This window comes from Halichoerus grypus, chromosome 12 (assembly GCF_964656455.1).
Source record: "Halichoerus grypus chromosome 12, mHalGry1.hap1.1, whole genome shotgun sequence".
Lineage (NCBI taxonomy): Eukaryota > Metazoa > Chordata > Mammalia > Carnivora > Phocidae > Halichoerus > Halichoerus grypus.
In genome coordinates this window covers 7,343,352-7,359,910 of record NC_135723.1, presented here as the reverse complement: position 1 = coordinate 7,359,910, position 16,559 = coordinate 7,343,352, and positions in this window count along the sequence as shown.

The following is a 16,559-nucleotide window of genomic DNA, read 5'->3' as shown; positions in this document are numbered from 1 at the left end:
TAAAACTAAGTCTGACTAAGCTAAGGTAAATACTTGCTTTTCTGGTGTGAAATATGTTCCAGAAACTTTCAATTCTTCACCTCTGTCAATGCTTCAAAGTGGCTGACGTTAAATGTAGCTGCTTTCCAGATGTTAGCTGTAAGCTGTTAAGCAGCTTCAAATACCATGAAAATAAAATAATAACATTAGAGCATTGTGTGCAGATGGTCAAAACAGTGTCCAAGGAAAAGCTTTTGGTAAGCACAAGCCAGTGGAATTGCCAAGATGCTTTCCATGTAAAAAGGGAGCTTATGAAAATGTAAGTTATTGAGTATCTCTGATCAGATCAATTACAAAACCAAGAGTCATAAGAATTGCCTGCAATAAATGAGATGTTACCTCTACAGTATATTCTTTCAACCATCCATTTCTTTCTATCAGTCATATAAACCTAAAGTTTGGATTTTGAGATAGATAAATTTAGAATTTTTGCACATTATGGAAAAATGCCAACGACACTATCTTATTTGTTGCATCTCTCAACAGAACCACTCTGACAGTTTCAAGACAGCAGAGCTATGAATTCTATCCCATGGAGATAAGAGAAATTCCTCATCTTCCTAGCTGCCTTTAAGATAATCAGCACTGTGTGGAATCATTTATAAAGGGTATGTAGACATATAAGATCAATGACATTTTTTTAGGCAGAATAATTTATGTGTATATATAGAGGTTTATTTTTTAATTAATACATTTTAAAGAAAGGATATTGGGCAAAAAGATCTCCATATGTATAGTTGTGTTATTACTGCTTTCCCAAAATTATGAACCCAATCTCCATGCCAGTGACAAGTTATGACATATTTAATTTCAATTCCTGGTCTATTATCATTTGTCATTTCTGCTTTTTCATTAAAATAGATGGGAAACAATGAGTTGCCAGACACGTCACCATGATACCCAGTAAAGTTTGTGATTGAGGTTAATATATATTCTGAAGTTCACATGGCCAAATCACTTTCACATGCCATATTTATAATATGAGCACAGAACGACTAAGAAAATAATTTTTACAAATTCCTAAGAAATAAAACATGGCCAGAAAAAGACGACCGGCTTGTGACATTCAGGATAGGTGCATACATCCCATTTACTGATTTTCTTCCAGTGGTAACAGTCACACTTGAGCATTCCCTGTCCCATAAAAGCAATGTACTTTTTCCTCGAGGCAAAATAACATGAGAGGAGTTTACAGAATATAAATTGTGGTATCCTTTGAGACAATATATCTCTTGATTTCACTTTCTTTTTGTTAAAACACTATTAAGCAATCTAGTTATTATGGATTGTTAATCAGGCACACATAGTCATTTAAAAGTCAAAGAGGGTTATATAGCAGTGACATACCAATATTCAAACAAACAGGAATGAAAATCCAAGCATTCTTCATTTTGAGAAGTTACTAAATCTCTAATACATTTAATGTATTGTTCAGATGGAGAGGAAGGTTATACAGAGAAGAAGCTTCACCATCACTCATTGTTTATCTGTGAAGAAGACAGAGAACAGCATCTATAGACCAGAGAGGCTAACAACCAAGGTCTTCGAAAAGTCCTGCGAATGACTCCATTGGAAGCTATTATTCCTTACTGAGGGTTCTGTAGAGAATAACGACCCATTTTCTGCAGTACAAGTATACACTCATTTTTTTTTTTTTCTTAGTGGTAGTTAGATTTGTTAAAAGAAACCATTCATTTTAGGACCATATGATCCCCCTGATACCCTTAATAGATATACCCCTTCCCTTGTCGAATCATCTCCTCTATACAATGAGTGGGGGTGGTCTTTTGAGACTCTCACCTCTTAGATTCTTCTGAATCGCATTGCTTGTGTTTTACAACTCACTTGCTATAAATCCACTGGTACACGTATTGCACTATAGCTAACAAAAATCTATTTTATTTGTGCTAAAACATAAATGCAAACAGAGCTGAGTACAAGGGGATGGACACATATAATTGAGAATTAAATTATATTCTTGTTACTCAATGTAGACAAGGTTTATTTCGATTTTAGCCCCTCCTATTTATTCTGTCTGTGAAATTCATTTTCCTTTTGCTTTTTTCACATCATAGGTCTATATGGCTCTTTGGATGCATCTATCAGTCTTTAATTCAAAGATGTTTACATGGTATATCAGAATTTGGAAATGATTAAGAAAGGAGTCTCAAATGATTAACTACGGACATCATGTAGCCATATAATCAAATAGCAGAAGCGTTGTTGGGGGAAAAGCCCTTCCTTTCATATTTCTTATTCTTTCTCCAAGTAATGTCTTGATGGCTTTTTAAAAAAAAATACAGTAAATAACAAAAAAAAATGGACAAATGGTTTTTATGCTTCTTTCTCATTAAAAGTTCTCTACCCCAAGGCAAGAAAAATAATGTTCAATTTCATGTATCAATAAAGAATCCACCAGTCGAACAAATCTATCTCACAGAGTCATTTCAACTGATGTAAATATTTCGGTTAAGCCTTCTTGACTTTCATAACACCACACTCTCTGATTCTTTCCCTACCTCTCTGGATATTGTTTCTGAATCAACTTTGCAGGCTTTCCTTTTTCTACTTTTTCCTTAAGTTTTAGCATGTCTTATGACTCATTTCTACATCCACTTCATTCTTTCTTTCTTTGTGAGTTTCTCAATTTCAGAGATTTTCATTGTCATGTATATGCTGATGATTCTCCCAAATTTCTCTGTTGCTTGCTTATCTCCTGAGATTTACTAAGATGTACTCAACTGTCATCTGATGTAGTTACGTGGGTGCCCAGCAGGTAGCTCAAACTCTGCATGTCCAACTTGAATTCATATTCTGTTTTCCTAGTTTCTCCTGTTAGCCCCCATTCTCTCTAGTACTTAGATCAGAAAAGTAGGACTTGTTTCTTCCCTTTCCTTCTGTATCTCTAATTTTATTCAACATGGCCAACTGCTAATTTTATTTTTACATACCTTTCTGATACAGTCTCCTTTTTTGGGATCACAGACAGCACAGACCATATCACTTCTCACTGGAACTGTGACAGACTAATGAGCCTCAAAGTCTTTCTCCTCTCTACTCCAGTTTCCCTTTGAGAAGTAGAACAGTTTCCAAAAATGACCTTGGTGATCAGAGTCAGACTGCCGCTGAAAATCCTTCAGTGATATCCTATTTTCTGGTTACTTTCCTAATTCCTCTAATGTCTCTGTAAGGTTCTCCATGGTGTTTTGCTTTCTTAACTATCCAAGCTACATCTAATAACTCTGACCTTCAAAGTATATTTTTTTTTAATTTTATTTTATTATGTTAGTCACCATACAGTACATCATTAATTTTTGATGTGGTGGTCCACGATTCATTGTTTTCATATAACACCCAGTGCTCCATGCAGTACGTGCCCTCCTTAATACCTATCACTAGGCTAACCCATCCCCCAACACCCCCTCCCTTCTAAAACCCTCAGTTTGTTTCTCAGAGTCCATAGTCTCTCATGGTTCACCTCTCCCTTCTATTCCCCCCTCTTCATTTTCCCCTTCCTTCTCCTAATGTCCTCCATGCTATTCCTTATGTTCCACAAATAAGTGAAACCATATGATAATTGACTTTCTCTACTTGACTTATTTCACTTAGCATAATCTCCTCCAGTCCCATCCATGTTGATGTAAAAGTTGGGTATTCATCCTTTCTGATGGCTGAGTAATATTCCATTGTATATATGGACCATATCTTCTTCATCCATCCATCTGTTGAAGGGCATCTCGGCTCTTTCCATAGTTTGGCTATTGCAGACATTGCTGCTATGAACATTTGGGTGCATGTGGCCCTTCTTTTCACTACATCTGTGTCTTTGGGGTAAATACCCAGGAGTGCAATTGCTGGGTTATAGGGTGGCTCTATTTTTAATTTTTTGAGGCACCTCCACACTGTTTTCCAAAGTGGCTGTACCAACTCGCATTCCCACCAACAGTGTAAGAGAGTTCCCCTTTTTCCACAGCCTCTCCAACATTTGTTGTTTCTTGCCCTGTCCATTTTTGTCATTCTGACTGGTGTAAGGTGGTATCTCAGTGTGGTTTTGATTTGGATTTCCCTGATGGCTAATGATGATGAACATTTTTTCATGTGTCTGTTAGCCATTTGTATGTCTTCTTCAGAGAAGTGTCTTTTCATATCTTCTGCCCATTTTTTGACTTGATTATTTGTTTTTTGGGTGTTGAGTTTGAGAAGTTCTTTATAGATCTTGGATACCAGCCCTTTATATGTAGTGTCATTTGCAAATATCTTTTCCCATTCTGTGGGTTGCCTCTTTGTTTTGTTGACTGTTTCCTTTGCTGTGCAGAAGCTTTTTATCTTGACGAAGTCCCAAAAGGTCATTTTTACTTTTGTTTCACTAGCTTTTGGAGATGTATCTTGAAAGAAGTTCCTGTGGCTGATGTCAAAGAGGTTACTGCCTATGTTCTCCTCTAGGATTTTGATGGATTCCTGTCTCACATTGAGGTCTTTCATCCATTTTGAGTTTATCTTTGTGTATGGTGTTAGAGAATGGTCGAGTTTCATTCTTCTACATGTGGCTGTCCAATTTTCCCAGCACCATTTATTGAAGAGACCATCTTTTTTCCATTGCATATTTTTTTCCTGCAAAGTGTATTTTTAATTAGGCATTGGTTTTCAGTTCCTCTTTTGCCCCATGCTTCACTTGGCATGGAAACTTTATATATGGTGATTCATTTACTGGAACACTCCTATTTTACCTTATTCCTTCTTACTCTTCATTACTCCTTAACCTTGGCTTACATACCACTTCTCAAGGAAAGCTTTTGCTTTCCTCTTAAAGAACTCAGCCTCCCTTCATAATTTCCCTTTTTCTTCATTCCATCTACTTCCATTACTTCTTTTTTTAAGGACTTGTTTAATTTTCTGTTATTCTCTCATCAGATGTTAGCTTTGTGAGGGCAAAACCTCTGTCCACCATGTTCACCATAGCGGCCATAGAGCCTAGATCAGTTAATAGCAAAAGGTTATAATAATAATAATTTTAAAAATATCTGATAATCATTCTGAGTTTTTCGGAAGGAGCTTCTAAACTCTTACATTGCCAAAGTTGTAGGAGTGTCTTTGTTATTCATGAAAGATCCTTGGAAAACACCTGAATTTAAGCTCAAGAGATGACTCGGGATGGGAGCTGGTCATGCCAGAAAGACTAATTAATTATGTGATTACAGGGCTGAGGCTCTGAGCCACAAATATTGACCCAACCTCCTGGGAAGGGAGGGGGCAACAGATTGAGTTCACTTATGGGGCTAATGAATCAATCTACCATGCCTACAAAATGAAATCCGAATTTAAAACATTGAGGCTTGTGTGAGCTTCCTGGTTGATGAACACACCCATGTTCTGGGAGAAGGATGTGCCTTGATCTCATGGAGACAGGACTCAAAAGCTCTGGGGTGAGACCCTCCCAGACCTTACCCTATGTATCTCATTTGTTTGGTACTGATTTGTATCCCTTATAATAAAATTGTGATAATCAATATAATGTTTTCCTGAGTTCTGTCAGTCATTTAACAAATTTTCAAACCTAATGTAGTCATGAACTCCCAGAATTTGTAGCCAATGGTCTGAAATGAGGGTGGCCTGGAGATCCCCAAAATATGGCTAGTGTCTACAGGGAGTGCAACCTTGTTGGTGACCATGTTTTTAACCTGTGGGGTGTGTCCTAACTCCAGGTAGTTAATATCAGAATTGCACTGCAGTATTGCATAGACACTTTAAAGTTTTTGCTGAAAAAATGCATAAATGTACGAATGAATTGAAAAATAGAGCCTCTAAACTTTCATAAAGAATGAAAATATTGAAGCAAACTCCTTCCTCTTTATATACATTTAATTTTATTTTATTTGGGGGCACCGGGTGGTTCAGTCAGTTAAGCATCTGACTCTTGATTTTGGCTCAGGTCATGATCTCAGGGTCGTGAGATCGAACCCTGTGTCAGGCTCCATGTTCAGCACTGAGTCTGCTTGAGATTCTCCCCTCCCCTTCAAATAAATAAATAAAATCTTTAAAAAATAATTATTTTATTTTATTTATATTTAATTTTTTTTTTAAAGATTTTATTTATTTATTTGAGACAGAGAGAATGAGAGAGAGAGAGAGAGCACATGAGAGGGGGGAGGGTCAGAGGGAGAAGCAGGCTCCCTGCCGAGCAGGGAGCCCGATGCGGGACTCCATCCAGGGACTCCAGGATCATGACCTGAGCCGAAGGCAGTCACTTAACCAACTGAGCCACCCAGGCGCCCCTATTTATATTTAATTTTAATAGTTGTATTTTTATGTAATTTTTATTTTTTTATTTTCATTTATTTTTTAGTATATATATTAAATATATTATTTTTTTTTCTTGTGGTAGGCAGATTTCTAAGATGGTCACCAAGATTTCAGTCCACTAGTGTATGTGTCATGTGCTTTGAGTGTGGCAAGACTGCATGTATGATAAGATAGCTCCCTTGATTAGGTTCCACTGTAAGAAAAAGGTGATGGGATAGTCACTCCCATTATATAGCATAAGACTTCATTTAGCAGACTGGAGTGGGACTCTCCTGTTGGCTTTCAAGAAGTAAGCTGCCACAGGTGAGAAGGCCATTTATCTAGAAGCTGAGAGGAGCCTCTAGGAGGTAATTTAGGCAGCAAGAAGATAAGGATCTCATTTCTACAACTTTAAGGACCTGAATTCTTCCCGCACCCTGACTGAACCAAGAAGAGGACATCATGCTCCTAATGAGAACATGGGCTGGTAGACACCTTGCTTTCAAAATTTGAAGTCCTAAGGAGATTCTAACCACACTGTGCCTGGCTTTTGACCTACAGAAACTATTTGATAATAAGTGGGTGTTGTCCCCACTGACTTTGTAGTAATTTGTTATACAATAGAAAACTAACATACTTCTCTTCCTCCATTTACCCTGAAAGAAGAAAAAGGGCATTAGCAACTTTGATATTCCCCTTTATAATAAAAATTTAGAAAGAGGTTATTTTACGTCACCAACTAAAGGGAATTCTGTATTTTGATATTCAGCTAAGCATTGGAAAAGGTAGGTAACTTCTTAGGAAAATTAAAATAAAAATGTTATTTTCACTGTGGCATCTTAAAATAGGGGCTAGAAACTGAACATTCATATATAGAGTACTTTACACATGGAGAGGAATATGTAGGAAAATAAGGAGCCCTAGAGGCAGACTTTATTTCAAGTGTTACTGTTTCCAGTTAGAAATGCTTATCTACAAAACAACCAAACTTGGTAAAAGTACAATTGCCATTTATTTAAAAATCATACTCTCAGGGCAACAAATTAGAAGATTCATCATGTCAATAACATAAACAATGCAAACATAGAAACAAACATTTTCTAAGAATAAGGAGTTTGAGGAAATAATACAAACTAACGAGAAGATTTTAATGATTGAACTCACATGTGTTTGTGTGATTATGGTATTAAATATATGCTTTAACAGCATGAATTGTCTTCTACATTTTCACTTAGAAGCCTTGTAATAAATAATCACTTTTTAAAAAAAATCTACAGGGGGTGCCTGGGTGGCTCAGATGGTTAAGCATCTGCTTTCGGCCCAGGTCATGATCCCAGGGTTCTGGGATCGAGCCCCACATCAGGCTCCTGGCTCAGCGGGGAGCCTACTTCTCCCTCTCCCTCTGCCTCTCTCCCTGCTCATGCTCTCTCTCTCTCTCTCTCTCTCTGTATCTCTTTGTCTCAAATGAATAAATGAAATCTTTAAAAATAAATAAATAAATGAAATCTACAGTGTAACTAATGCAATGTAAGATCTAAGACTTATGAAAAGTTGCACTCAGATCTTATCACATAGCTCTATTTTCTGTCTGTAAAAGTTGAATGATATTTAGAGTCATATAGTGGTTTTTGGGGGAGGAAGGAGTATTCTGCTGAAAATTAAGAGCTTGTTCATTTAAACACCATTGCACACTGTTTAGGTATGTTAAGTTGTACATTCCAGTTGGGCCTCCTATAGTTGGATAAGCATGTCATCTATGCCATCTATGATTTGATAAAAATGATGAACAGAATAAAACCAAAGATGATAACATAAATCATTCCATAGAGAATCCCATTAGTGGGATGTTGCTTTTTCTTACCCATCACTGTGACTGCTCAACCCATTCTTTATTACCATCACTACCAATATGAGCACAAGTAAATCCCTAGGGATGTTGAAAATGGATCTTGTTAAAATACAAATAAACTACGTATCGCAATAGTTTGTGGATGAAATTGTGGACTTATGCAAATTTCTTGGAATAGACATACAAAAAACGAACCACATAGTTCTGGCTGCAGCTTTCTTTTGCAAGATTTAGATAAGGCTTGTGCATTCAGCCAATTCTATGGCTTGCATACGAAGGCCACTGCATAATCACTTCAGCATAATTGTCTAGGTCCAGTTATGTGTCCTTTTCCAAGTTTTCTTACTCTGCAGCTACATATATTTTTCCCTTCTCCTCCCAGACGCAAGACACCAAGTGGAAAAAAAAAAAAAAAGATTTATCATATCCACATCCCATTTAAAAAGGTTGCCTCCTTTCTATCCAGTTTCATTTTGTTACATCAATTCAAAATGCTAAAGTGTACATTTTCTGTATTTTGTGATCACTTTAAGTATGATTTTTGGAGCTGATGTTATAACAAAATTTGCACTGACTTATTTAGTTTTCCCTGATAAAATTTGGTAAGTTTCTACATATATAGCTTCAGAGTTTCACATATTTCAAAAGGGTGAAATGAAACCTCTAGGACAATAGTGTTATTTATTATGGTACGTTCTCCAATTGCACTGCACCTGTCTGGATCATGGGTTTGCAATAATGCAATGAAAATGATTTGAATGGGTCATAGGTCTAATGTGTTAAGCACATAAACAAAGACTGCCCAGGGAGAGTGTTAATCCATGCTCATTAATTTTTGAATTCACATTCTGCAAGTTCATCCAAAAATTTATGAACCACATCAGAATTTGGCTTCAACAGCAATAGAGACATACTGAAACATATGGCCGGGGGGCAAATAGAATCCTTGGCAGGGCTCCTGCGGAGAGCCAGGTGAAGTGAAACACATCAGAACCTCCAGCATGGAAGTGAGAGTTATGGCCCACAGAAGAGGAACACTTCACAATGTCTCTAAAACTGTGAAAGGCAAAGCTGATTCATTTTCAATTACTCCCAAAGAGAATATCACTGCCCTAGTTTCGTGGGTTCTGTTTCTCAGAGTAGATCTGTACATATGATAAATTATGTAATCTCTATTGACCTCATTTTTCCATGTTCCCTGTATATACATCTATATAAATAGACATACATGTATACATATATACATATGTCACTGCTCTAATATAGTAAATTACTTTAAAGCATGCAAAATCTATCTCCAACAACAAAAGTATATTTCAGTTTATTTTATTTTTTAATTTTTTAAAATTTACTAATGGTATAAACACTTTGACACTAAGATATTATTCTTTTTTTTATTAACATATAATGTATTATTTGTTTCAGGGGTACAGGTCTGTGATTCATCAGTCTTACACAATTCGCAGCGCTCACCATAGCACATAACCTCCTCAATGTCCATCACCCAGCCACCCCATCCCTCCCCCCCCCTCCACTCCAGAAACCCTCTGTTTGTTTGCTGACAAGAGTCTTTTATGGTTTGTCTCCCTCTCTGGTTTCGTCTTGTTTCATTTTTCCCTCCCTTCCCCTCTGTCTTGTTTCTCAAATTCCACATTATCAGTGAGATCATATGATAATTGTCTTTCTCTGAATGACTTATTTAACTTAGCATAATACCCTCTAGTTCCATCCATGTTGTTTCTTTTCTTTTTTTTTTTTAAAGATTTTATTTATTTGACAGACAGACACAGCGAGAGAGGGGACACAAGTAGGGGGAGTGGGAGAGGGAGAAGCAGGCTTCCCATGGAGCAGGGAGCCTGATGTGGGGCTCGATCCCAGGACCCTGGGACCATGGCCTGAGCCGAAGGCAGACGCTTAACGACTGAGCCACCCAGGCGCCCCCATCCACGTTGTTTCAAATGACAAGATTTCATTTTTTGATGGCTGCATAATAGTCCATTGTGTGTGTGTGTGTGTGTGTGTGTGTGTATCACATAAGATATTATTCTAATTATCTTATTTTTAATGGAAATAAGAGGATTGACTATGGCAATTTTAAAAAAATCTTGGTTTAACATGTAGTGATATATATGAGTCTGATTATTTTAATGTGATTTTTTTTTTCCCAAGGACTATTTACCTAGAATGATAATTCACAAAAGGATGAGAATCAAAATGGAAGACTGAATTATGATACTTAGTTTTCTATGACATACACTGTTATAAGATATTTCACTAAAATTTAGAAGTAAAGATCGATCTTCGGTAGTGTTAATTTTTCTTGGAAAAAAAATGGAGTTACTTTAACAGATTAGAAATGTAGAAAAAGTTTCGTTTGTTTAAATGCTAAGATATAAATCTTTTCATAGGCAACCATTTATATAAGCGTCCACTAACCTCCTGTGACTTGCCTCAGTGGTAGACACTCCAGCTTTAGATTCCACACCATGCACACACAGTTCTCTTTGCTACTGACGTCCTAGACGTTTCAATTCTTAAGTATCCCGTGCTGCTTTTCCTTCACTATCTGCACATTTATAAAAAAAAAATATGTAAGTGTAGTTATCACACATGTTATATTAGTTTCAGGTGTAAAACAAAGCTATTTGACAAGTTTATACATTATACTGTGCTCACCAGAAATGAGCTACTATCTATCACCATACAAAGCTATTACAATATCATTGACTATATTCCTTATGCTGTGCCTTTTATGCCCACGACTTATTCATTCCATAACTGGAAGTCTGTATCTCCCACTCCCCTTCACCCATTTTGCCCATCCCCCACTACCCACTCCGATAACCATTGGTTCGTTCTCTGTATTTACAAGTCTGATTCAGCTTTTTGTTTGTTTCTTTATTCATTTGTGCATCTACAAATGAATGAAATCATGGTATTTGTCTTTTTAAGTCTGACTTACTTCATTTAGCACAGTACACACTAGATCCATCTGTGTTGTGGCAAAAAGGAAGGATCTCATCCTTTTTCATAGTTTTATAATATTCCTATATAATCCCATCTTTTTTTATCCATTCATCTATCAATGGGTATTTAGGTTGCTTCCATATCTTGGCTATTGTAAATGATGCTGCAATGAACATAGGGATGCATAGACCTTTTCAAATTAGTGTTTTCATTTTCCTTGGGTAAATACCCAGTAGTGGAGTATTGAATTATATGGTATTTCTTTATTTAAATTTTTGAAGAACCTCCATACTGTTTTCCACACTGGCCATACCAATTTACATTCCCACCAATAGCTGTATAAATTTTTTTTTTTCCCTGTACATCCTTGCCAAGACTTGTTATTTCTTGTCTCTTTTATTCTAGCCATTCTGACAGGTATAGGTGGTATTGTTTTACATTCCTCCAATGATGAATGATGTTGAGCATTTTTTCATGTGTTTCTTGGCCATCTGGATGTCTTTAGAAAAATGTCTATTTAGATCCTCTGCTCATTTTTTTTAATTGGATTTTTTGGTGTTTATTTGTATAAGTTATTTATATAGTTGGATATTAACCCCTTATTAGATATATCACTTGTAAATATCTACTCCCATTCAGTAGGGAGATTTTTATTTTGTTAATGGCTGTCTTTACTGTGCAAAAGGTTTTTATTTTGATGTAGTCCAATAGTTTATTTTTTCTTTTGTTTTCCTTGACTTAAGAGACATATCTAGAAAAATACTGCTACAGCCAATATCAGACAAATTACTGCCTGTGTTCTCTTCTAGGATTTTTATGGTTTCAGGTTTCACATTTAGGGCTTTCATCCATTTGGAGTTTATTTTTGTGTATGGTGTAAGAAAGTGGTTCAGTTTCTTTCTTTTGCATGTAGCTGATCAGTTTTCCCAGCACCATTTATTGGAGAGACTGTCTTTTCCCCATTGTATATTCTGGTCTCTTGTGATAAATTAATTGACCATATAATTGTGGATTTATTTATCAGCTCTCCAGTTTGTTCCATTGATCTATGTGTCTATTTTTCTGCCAGTAGCATACTGTTTTGATTATTACAGCTTGGTAGTGTATCTTGAAATCTTGAATTATGATGCCTCCAGCTCTGTTCTACTGTTATTTTTGGTTTCTATTTCATTGATGTCTGCTCTAATATTTATTAATTCTCTTGTCCTGCCTGGTGTAGGCTTTATTTGCTGGTCTTTCTCAGCGCCTTTAGGTGTAGGGTTAGTTGAGACCTTTCTTGTTTCTTGAGAAAGGCTTGTATTGCTATATACTTTCCTCTTAGGACTGCTTTTGCTGCATCTCAAAAGTTTTGAACAGTTGTGTTTTCATTTTCATTTGTTTCCATGAATTTTTTTTAATTCTTCTTTAATTTCCTGGTTGATCCATTCATTCTTTAGTTGGATGCTCTTTAGCTTCCGTGTATTTGAGTTTTTTCCAAATTTCCTCTCGTGACTGAGTTCAAGTTTCAAAGCATTGTGGTCTGAAAATATGCAGGGAATGATCCCAATCTTTTGGTACTGGTTGAGATCTGATTTGTGACCCAGTATGTGATCTTTCTGGAGAATGTTCCGTGTGCACTTGAGAAGAATGTGTATTCTGTTGCTTTAGGATGGAATGCTCTGAATATATCTGTGAAGTCCATCTGGTCCAGTGTGTCATTCAAAGCCCTTGTTTCTTTGTTGATCTTCTGCTTAGATGATCTGTCCATTGCTGTGAGTGGGGTGTTAAAGGCCCCTATGATTATTGTATTATTATCAATGTATTTCTTTAATTTTGTTATTAATTGGTTTATATAATTGGCTGCTTCCATGTTAGGGGTATAAATATTTACAATTGTTAGATTTTCTTGTTGGATAGACCCTTTAAGTATAATATAGTGTCCTTCCTCATCTTTTATTACAGTCTTTGGTTTAAAATCTGATTTGTCTTATATAAGGATTGATACCCCAGCTTTCTTTTGGTGTCCATTAGCATGATAAATGGCTTTTCACCCCCTCACTTTCAATCTGGATGTGTCTTGGGTCTAAAATGAGTTTCTTGCAGACAGCATATTGATGGTCTTGCTTTTTTATGTAATCTGATACCCTGTGTCTTTTGATTGGAGCATTTAGCCCATTTACATTCAGAGTAACTATTGATAGATAGGAATTTAGTGCCACTGTATTACCTATAAAGTCACTGTTTCTGTATATTGTCTTGTTCCTTTCTGGTCTGTTACTTTTGGGCTCTTTCTTTGCTTAAAGGATCCCCTTTAATATTTCTTGCAGGGCTGGTTTAGTGATCACAAATTAATTTAGTTTCTGTTTGCCTTGGATGCTTTTTATTGCTCCTTCTATTTTGAATGACATCTTTGCTGGAGAAAGTATTCTTGCCTCCATATTTTTTCTCATTTAGCACCCTGAAAATATCATACCAGTCCTTTCTGGCCTGCCAGGTCTCTGTGGATAGGTCTGCTGCCCATCTAATGTTCCTACCCTTGTAGGTTACGGACCTCTGGTCCTGAGCTGCTTTCAGGATTTTCTCTTTGTCTCTGAGATCTACAAGTTTCACTATTATTTGTCAAGGTGTTGACCTATTTTAATTGATTTTGAAGGGGATTCTCTGCACCTCCTGGACTTGAGTGCCTGTTTCTTTCCCTAGATTAAGAAGTTCTCTGCTATAATTTGCTCCAATATATTTTCTGCCTCCCTCTCTCTCTCTCTTTCCTCTTCTCCTGGGATCCCAATTATTCTAATATTGTTTTGTTTAATGGTATCACTTATCTCTCAAATTCTCCCCTCATGATCCAGTAGTTGTTTATCTCTCTTTTTTCTCAGCTTCTTTATTCCCCATCATTTTGTCTTCTATATCACTAATTCTGTCTTCTGCCTCATTTATCCTAGCAGTTAGAGCCTTCATTTTTTATTGCATCTCATTAATAGCCTTTTTGATTTCAACTTGGTTAGATTTTAGTTCTTTTATTTCTCCAGAAAGAGATTCTCTAGTGTCTTCTTGCTTTTTTTTCAAGCCCAGCTAGTATCTTTATAATCGTTATTCTGAACTGTAGTTCTGACATCTTACTTATATCTATACTCATTAGGTCCCTGGCAGTCAGTACTGCCTCTTATTCTCTTTTTTGATGTGAGTTTTTCTGTCTTATCATTCTTGAAGAAAGTGCTTGCTTTTCTATTTGTAGAGATGCAGCTATTCTTTTTTTAGATCTCCAGTTGAGTTCGTAGGTGTTCAGAATGATTTGAGAGCTATCTAGCTGAATTCCTGGGACCAGATGAAACTAAAGTCTCCTACTCCTTCACCATCTTGGACTCCAACTGGTATAATTTCAATCTTAAATTTGTTGAGGCTTGTTTCACGACCTAACATGTGATCTAGTCTGAAGAATGTTTCATGTCATTTCAAAATAATGTGTATTCTGTTGTTTTGGGGTGCAATATTCTGTATATATCTGTAATGTCTATCTGGCCTAATGTGTCATTCAAAGACTGTTTCCGTATTGATTTTCTGCCTGGATGATCTATACATTGATATAAGTTAGGTCTTAAATTCCCCTACGATTATTGTATTACCATCAATTTCTCTGTTTATGTTCATTAATATTTGATTTATGTATATAGGTGCTCCAGATTGGGTGTGTAGATATTTGTAATTGTTATGTCCTCTTGTTGGATTGATTCATTCATCATTATATAATTCCCTTCTTTGTCTCTTGTTACAGTCTTTGCTTTAAAGTCTATTTTGACTGAAACCAAAAACAGACTCTTAACTATAGATGACAAACTGATGGTTACCAGAGGGGAGGGGGGTAGGAGGATGGGTTAAATAGGTGATGGGGATTATACTTGTCATGATGAGCACTGGGTGATGTATGGAAGTGTGGAATCACTATATTGTACACTTGTAACTAATATAACACTGTATGTTAATTATACTGGAATTAAAATAATATATATATTTTTTAAACAAGCAGGGGGAGAGGGAGAGGGAGAAGCAGGCTTCCTGTGGATCAGGGAGCCCGGTGCCGGGCTCGATCTCAGGACCCTGGGATCATGACCTGAGCCGAAGGCAGATGCTTAAGGACTGAGCCACCCAGGCGCCCCTTAAAATAATATTTAATAAAAAAATAAAGGCTATTTTGTCTGATAGAAGTATTGCTACCCAGCTTTTTTTTTTTTTTTTTTTTTTTCCACTTTCGTTTGTATGGTAAATGTTTTCCATCTGTTCACTTTTAATCTGTATATTTCTTCAGGTCTGAGATGAGTCATTTGTCAGCAGCATATACTTGGGGCTCAATATTTATCCATTCCAGCACCCTATGTCTTGATTGGAGTATTTAAGCCATTTACATTTAAAGTAATTATTGATGGGGCGCCTGGGTGGCTCAGTTGTTAAATGTCTGCCTTCAGCTCCGGTCATGATCCCAGGGTCCTCTCTGCTCAGCGGAAAGCTTACTTCTCCCTCTCTCACTCCCCTTGCTTGTGTTCCCTCTCTCACTGTCTCTCTCTCTCTGTCGAAAAATAAATAAAAACTTTTTTTAAAAAAAGTAATTATTGATAGGTATGTACTTACTGCCATTTTGTTATTTCTTTTGTTTTGTTTTTAAGTTCTTTTTTCCTTTCTTCTCTTGCTCTCTGTTTGTGTGTGTGTGTGTATGAATGATGAGTTTCTCTATTGTTATGTTTGGGTTTCTTTTCCTTTATTTTTTTTGTGTATCTATTATAGGTTTTGAGTTTGTGGTTACCATGAAGTTCTTGTATAATATCCTAAGTATACATAGCAGCCTATATTAATTTGATGGTCATTTAAGTTCAAACACATTACAAAAAAATAAATAAATAAAATTTTAAAAAAACAACAAAAATAAAAAATAAAAACCTTTCTGTTTGTTTTTTTACTCTGTCCTCCATGCTTTATGTTAAAGTTATCATATTTTACAGCATTTTATTCATAATTTTCTTACATCTAATTATGGCCATTTCTTTTACACATAAAAAAGTCCTTTTAACGTTTCTTATAAGACCGGGTTAGACATGATAAACTAGGTTTTGTTTGTCTGGGAAATACTTTATCTCTTTTTCAAATCTGAATGACAACTTTGCCATCCTTGGTTGTAGGGTTGTTGTTGTGTGTGTTGTGTGTGTGTGTATGTGTGTTTTCTCTTCAGTATTTTGAACAGATTATACCACTTTCTTTTGGCTTGCAAAGTCTCTGCTGAAAAATCAGCTAATAGCTTTATAGGTCTCCCCTTGTAGATAATTTTTTGCTTCTCTTCTGCTGCTTTTAAAATTCTCTGTTTATCTTTAACCTTTGATATTTTAATTATATGTTGTATTGTGAACCTCCTTGGGTTGGAATTCTGTGCTTCTTGAACATATATGTATATTTCCTTCCC